General features: G+C 46.1%; 1 long non-coding RNA gene across 1 annotated transcript; it reads left to right on the forward strand.

Annotated features, from left to right (window-relative positions):
• The first annotated feature begins 238 nt into the window (after window positions 1-238).
• On the forward strand, window positions 239-6,637 carry LOC105451253. The gene is made up of 3 exons (XR_974569.1): window positions 239-532; window positions 6,215-6,306; window positions 6,467-6,637. It is a non-coding gene; the product is annotated as an uncharacterized LOC105451253 (long non-coding RNA).
• The last annotated feature ends 664 nt before the right edge of the window (window positions 6,638-7,301 follow it).

The raw sequence follows: 7,301 nt of genomic DNA on the forward strand, positions 1-7,301 counted from the left end.
AGTTTTCACGCGTTCGCGCAGCGGCACATTGAATATTTCGAAGAGCACTTTCTCTCTTTCTCTCTCTCTCTCTCTCTCTCTCTCTCTTCGTTGCCCGTACGAAGAACATAAATTTCTCCATAGATCGAGGTTCCGTTCATTATGAAACTCTCAGCAGCAGGCGCGTCCCCTCCGCTTCCCGCGGCTCTTTTGTCGGCCGCTGTCAACGCCGTCGACGGCCGCGTCGATTAACGCGAAAAATATGTCGGTAATAAAGTCGTATAAGGCCGTGGGTCCGTAATAGACGCGTTGGACGATCTTACGGTTGACTGCTCACTTAGCGTCGCATATATATTTGCGTGTGTGGCCTCGTAACCACTCCGCCACGCCGCGCCGGTAGCGGTTTGCGTCGCGTTTCACTCGGCCGCACGGCGTGCGTTGTTCGCGTGTCCCCAACGCACGTATACGGCCCCTGGGTCGTAACCCTCGCAGGCATGGACCGCCAGGTGGACCGAGTGACCTGGGCAAGCAACGGTAAAGCTGTTGGTACAAGGTAATATTCCTTCGGCAATATATCCACCCTCACCCGGATCCGTTTACCCACCCGTCATGTTACGGCCCTTAACCGCCATCGCAGGTTATACCCGCCGCGCCGCGCCGCGACTCTCGAGTTCTAACCCCGGGAGCCCTCGGGGCGTTTTCCGGGAGAGGGTATTAATCGAAATCCAATAACTTCGTTAGCGCGTAGGCACGTATTTGTTCGTATCGAACAACGTGCCACGCAACCACCGAAACCGGCGACGTATAATTTCGTGTCGCGCCAAATGCGACTTCGGCGAGTTGTAAGTTCGTATCTTCGCGGTACGCTTCACGGTTTGCTCGCTGTCCCGCGAGAGTTACACACAATCGGTCGCACGGTGTATACGATGTCGCTTCGACTCCGAAATCCGAAGCTTCGTTGTTATCGACGCATTGTCTAACTCATGTCGCATTTCGCTGGGCCCGCTCGAAACTAAATTATAGGCTACACGCGTAACCGCGTATGATATTCCGATTATGTGCCTCTCTCTCTCTCTCTCTCTTTCTTTTTCTCTCTCGCCTCGATAAATATTAAATGGAAAATAACGAGATTTAGAACACGCAGAGGAAAAAGAGGATAAGAGAGGAGGGAATATAATTCCTGCGTTTGTGCCGACATCACGAGCGAAGATAAATTAAATCCTTCCTCGGTAATATGTCTAAATATGACGGTATTTCCCTTGTCGAGAGGCAATCTATCGTATAAAGAAGCTTATTTTACGATTGATCGCGCGAGCGTATTGGCGCGCCCGGAGTTATATCGCAGATATCGTTCGGGGAGTCGACTATTAGAATTCTCGATATAATTCCAGTACGAAATCATTCTCGGAGATTATAGGATTATGCGAGAGCTCGGCTGGATACGAACATCCTCTTCTGTATATTGAACATGCGCAAATTAATACTAAGATATCCCCGACAATAGGAATACTGATAACGTTATTAATAGAGAAAATTATAATAAAAGGGGAAGTCTGGATATTATATATCTATATATAATAGCAAAAGTATATATTACATTCTTCAATTTTATAAATCCTTTTAATAAACGTTATTTTAAAATTTCCTTATTTTAAAATTTCTCCCTTTCCCTTTATTTTTTTCCTCGTAAGTCTTTATTTATTTATCTATCTTATAACGTATCTTTTTCCATTCCTATCGAGATATTTTTAACGCGACTTTAAGATATCGATTACATCGTGAACGCGATTGCAGTCGCGATAAACAATTCTAGTTACGCATTTACGGAAGGTGGATATATGTCACGGTAAACGATTCCTAACGATTTCTGCGCGCGAGAAGGGAAATAGTAAGGAGGGGAAGGAGAAAGAGGGGAAGTCTCTGTGTGCTTAGAGTGCCGGCACATTCGCGGAATTACCAACGAGAGCATGCTATTAGCAGCGAGGACGCCATTATGGTCGTCGTAGTGAATCGATTTCAATTCCCGATACCGCTACCTGGAGGCAGTTGGAAACCGATTCTAGTTCTCTGGTCGAATAGTACGGTCTCTGGCGGTTAACCGGCGGAATCGATGAGGATAGCGATAACGGTCTCGAAGGAGTTGGCTGCCACGGACGGCGCCGCACCCGCTTTGTACTTTTGCCGATCCCTCTCGCCGAGAGTTCGACGCGTCGATAGCCCCCTGCGCCGGGGATACTCGACGTATGTACGCTCGTTCGTGTAAATGCGGGAATAATGCAGTCCCGTACTTTGCGCGTCGAGAGCGAAAACAATCGAGCCGGGCGAGCCGAACAATAGGCACGCGTTGAAGACGGCAATGTCCGTGCATCGTTGAAATTATCTCGAGAAACGAGTACATAAATTTTCTATCGAGTACGTAAATTTTACTCTTTATCCCCTGAAACAATCTTTTTTTTTTTCGAGCCTCAATTTCTTCAAGTTAAATTTATATTTCACGCAGCCTTACATGCGTTACATTGTTTATGTATGTATTAGTTATTGCGAAGAATATCATCGTCACATGCCCTGGTGGTCTAATAATGGTAGGACGCCCGTCCGGCAAACGTGGAGATCCGAGTTCGATTCCCGGCTGGGAGCAGGGGTGATATTTTTCGCAATAAATTCTTTACAGATTTGGGGGGAGAAGATTCTTTTAGATGCTTATTATCGAAAATATTAAATTGCTGGACAATTTAATTCGTTACAGTGGATTCTGATGGCCTCACGTCATCAGAGCTGTGTTTTAAGACTGACAGTTTTTTTTTGTGGCGCACAGTTTGTATGTGGCTTGATAATTGTAACAGTAAAAATTATTACACACCAACATCCGTGTAGCAAAGGCATTATTGAGGCACTATTTATGATTAATCTTCTTTTTAATAACGATCGAAGATTTAATCTTAAACGTTTTAATTTATCTGGATTTCCCTGGGTATCTGCAGGGTTTCATTAAAATCGAGATTCTCGAAACAGTAATTTCGCGAAGGAAGGTGATGGCTTCTACAGTCTGCGCGATTCAACGCTACGCTGATCGGTTCAGATCGTTCGCGGGAAACGGGTAAAACGAAAAGTATGAATGAATGGCGCTTCGAGAAGTCTTCAAGTAACTACCGTCGCTGCCGACGACGAGAACGGCGGGAGCTCAGCTTCGCGTCGCCGAACGGTCCGACGGACGCAGATAGGAAATATCGTTGCGGCAGCTGCGAAAATTTCTAGTCTCGGTGCCGCGATAAAATTGGAACGCATTCAGATTCAGATGAGCCCACGGCCGCGAGGTAGACTTCGACGGGCAGAGTCGCACCGCGTCGTCGCCGCGGGGACGGGTATCGAAATTCAGAGAATATTACGAAGTGCAAAAAGAAAGGGGGGAAATCGCGATCGGAAGAGAGGAAGAGAGAGAGGGGCGGGGGGAGAGAGAGCCGAAGGAAGCGAGAGGAGCGAGGTCGCGGGGGAGTGAAAGCGGAGAAAAAAGAAGACGGGAGCAGGGTCGGGGAGGATCGATGGTACGGAAAAGATGGACCGCAAAAATGGGTAAGAGACGAAATGCGCACGTGGGGGCGGCGCGCGAGAGAGCGACCGTTGCCTGCATCCCCCCGGCACGGTTGTGTGTATGCGGAATACGTATGCGTTGCGCCGCGTATAGAAGAGATATACGACGCGCGCGGCCCACCGGCTGTGTATGTTTTATGCCGCGCGCTATACCTCCGGAGAGAGGTTTCCCTCTCTCGCTCTGTCTCGCGTCCGCGTTTTCTCTCGCCCTCGCATGATTTATGACGCCCGGAGCGCGCGCGAGCGCAGGCTAGCCGCTCTCGCGTGGAGTACACACGGCGGGGCGCGCGACCGCCAACACAATCGAGCGCGCGAGCCGGACCGTGGACGGCGTTTACGTAAGCTGAGATTTTCCACCGCGGCGCACGGAAATGCCGGCAGCGAGGAGAGGGCCTTCGTGGCCGTCGGTCGCTGCTATCGGCCGCCCCGCCGCAAAACAAATCAATTTTCCGTTCCCCCGGTCTCGGGAACCTGCAGGAGAACGGCCGGACGCCGGGGGTGATATTTTTCAAATGAAAGGCCAACGCGTTCCGTTTCTTATACCCACCTCGCGGACTATTCGTTTTCCTCCGGCCACTGGCGATCGACGCGAGGCGACGGGCTCGGCACCGCTTCCCGTCACCCTGCATCCCGCGCCCCATGCCGCGTGGCCGACTTATTTGCGGTTTATTTCGCGGAGGGTCCGCGTTCGGGTTAAAATGTCCGTTTAGCGGGAAATTTTAAGTGCCCGCGGTGGACTTAGCGGCGCACATAATTCCTACGCGGATAAAGTCGGATTTGTCCGGCTCCGCCGCGCGTGACACAATGCGAGTCCCCGTATCCTAACCATCCGTGTGCACCAACGTTTAATTTTTTTTCCCTGCCCTTCATCTTTTATGTCGTTATTTCGCGACGCGTACTTCGCGGAGAGCTGTATCGCGCGGTTATAAGTCTTGAGCACACTTCGCGATCTCGCTTCGTATGACTGAGACTTTATCTAATCCCTCAATTTGCGATGTCACCAGCGGATTTTCGTAATCTACATGACGAAATATTTATATACCGAGTGCATCTAAATATATATGACGAATGCAGCGATTACTCTAATTGGACGCTCGCATCGCAGCCCAAGAGGTCGTTGACTGTCCAGACAATAATTATCCTGTGCCGATTCGCCGATATCGGTGGGTTAATAATTTGTAACTTGAGCACATTTGTTCGTTACGAGAATTACTCGCGTTCCATAATTTCAAATATATGGAATATCCCAAATCCTGTATTCGTTCTCTCCCCAAATCATATTGTTCCCCGAATTGTTCGTGCGCACTCTCGTAGCGAAAATTGTAGCGCCATGGCGATTGAGCAAAGCGATGATCTCGCAGTTTGATAGTAATCGATGCGAGAGTGCATTGTTAGTATTTTCCGTTCGACAGTATCCATTATTCAAAGTGTCAGGAGCGCTATAGACATTTCCGCGCGAATTTATAAATTGTAAAACTAATTGCCTTAATAACGCATTGAAAAAATAAATCGGCCAATTGACGAGCGAGTAATAGTCGCGTATCAATTTTAAAATAATATAGAGATAACGATGCTTCTCTATCGGGAATAGCCAATAAAAAATTATTGCGTGGATAATTCCAGTTTTAATAAAGATGTTAGTGAGACAGGTATAACTTGTTTCTTTATCTTTTTGGCTGTCTTGTCGAGAAAAAATAATTATATAATAAATTCGTGGAATAAATACTAACTTTGAGGTAACACAGATTTAGGTACTTTCACGCTGTTTATATCGATGAATCTGATAAAGAGAAACCGAAGGCTTAATCGAACACCGGATCGCAGCGATTCGCATGTGCTAAATCACTCACACTGTCTTATTCAATCTCACAGAAGCGCAAATAATCCCATCAAGCGCGCCGTTTCCAGCTTAATGAACTTTCGGCATGGGCGGCGGCCGGGCCCCGCGAGCAACGGTATCACTTTCGACGTCGAAAGGAATATCCGTCATAATCAGTAAACGCCCGTGTGCGTGCGCGGCCGGTGAATTGGAACGAACTAGCCTGATGTATCCGAGATGACGTCTAGACGCGACGGAGTATCTCTCGCGAGACATTAACGCTCCCGTGTCCGCGCCGTCGTTCGCGGCTCTTAGGTGCTGCACGCGTAAGCTCACGTGTCAAGCATTGCGTGCATCGTGTTACCCGACACGCAGTTCTCCGACGTGCCAAAATGGTGTCTGCGCGAGATACAGTCACGTTGCACAGGTCAAGTGGCGAATTAGGAACAGGAATAAAATTCTTTACGGGATAATGAAACTCAAGTTACAAGCCAAATGTCAAGATAGATCATCAAATGTAATCATGCATCATTAAACGAAATATTTCGAGAGAGAGAAAGAGAGAGAGAGAGAGAGAGAGAGAGAGAGAGATCCTCGACAATTTATTAAATATTTATTACGCAGTTTTTCATTCTTCAAAAATTATGGTACGCGATACGATATATTAATTTAAGCATATTTTAAAATTACAATTATATATAATTTTAAAAAATTCAAATTACATATTAATAAAATATTAATAATTTAAATACATTTGCAATCAAGTTTGAATAATTTTCGCAAGTATTCCAACCACTCGCCTCTCCTGTTTAAAAATTAATTTCATAGATTCTCGGGACGGCCGGCACTCACGTACCTACTCGCGTGTTATTGAAAAGCGGCAAGCAGCGAGATAGAAAAGAAAGAGATGCGAAAGAAAGGTATCCATAGATAGATCCTTCTTTATGGGAAAATGGATCTTGAGGAAGAACCGATAAATCTTCCTGTCGGTCAGAACGACGGCCGGATCGTTTATCTGGATTTAATCGGGCCGAACACCTGGCATGCTCGAATCCACGATATTTTAATTTTGTCTTTCAGGTTTTACTGTCTTCGAGATGCTTGATTTATGAACGATCGTCGGAGACGCGCATATCCATGATTAGAGAGCTGATTGGTATCCTCCCACTAATGCACTGATACAAATTGATCGAAAAATAAGACATATTTCCAATTGGAAGCGTAAATTACACATAATAAATCTATATTATTTAACAAAATTTATTTTCTCATGTATATGCAACGTTATTTTATTCATTTTAATTTTTTTTGCATCTGAAATTATAATCCAGAAATTCAATTTTTATCCCGTTGGGATCTCAAGTAGTTTGAATTGTTCATGTTAAAAGCGCTACGAATACGTAGAGGCAGATGAAGCAAAATTCGCGTACGAAGTTAAATTTCTACCTTTTAGATTTGCCGTTCCAATTTTCTTCCTTCCGTGCGCGATATATATCCGTTAGATTTCACTAATTTAATTGACGCGCATTTGATTGACGCAAAATTCATATAATTTTTTTTTACCAATTATTTATTATCGATCAGTTATTGTTGATGCGTGTCGTTTGCGCAGTAATAATTGGCCCGGTCATTATTTGTCGTTGTGTATTTTGCCGTCGAGAGAACGTGAAATATCAAAAATGAATATTCCAGTCGGGCGGCTAAAGATATTCCGATAAACCGTTGTGCCAGTCGCGGATTAAAGCTCATTCAATACCTTCAGTCCGTCCGGATTCCGATAATCCTCGGTCAGGTCACGTCGATTTCAAGAGCCACGAACGGCAGTGGCGCGACGGCGCGATGAAAATTTTCTACCGTCGTCGCCTCAACTGTAAGGAAGCAACTATCGCACTCATTTGACGGGATCGAGCGGTAC

This window comes from Wasmannia auropunctata, unplaced genomic scaffold, assembly GCF_000956235.1.
Source record: "Wasmannia auropunctata unplaced genomic scaffold, wasmannia.A_1.0 LD336053.1, whole genome shotgun sequence".
NCBI lineage: Eukaryota > Metazoa > Arthropoda > Insecta > Hymenoptera > Formicidae > Wasmannia > Wasmannia auropunctata.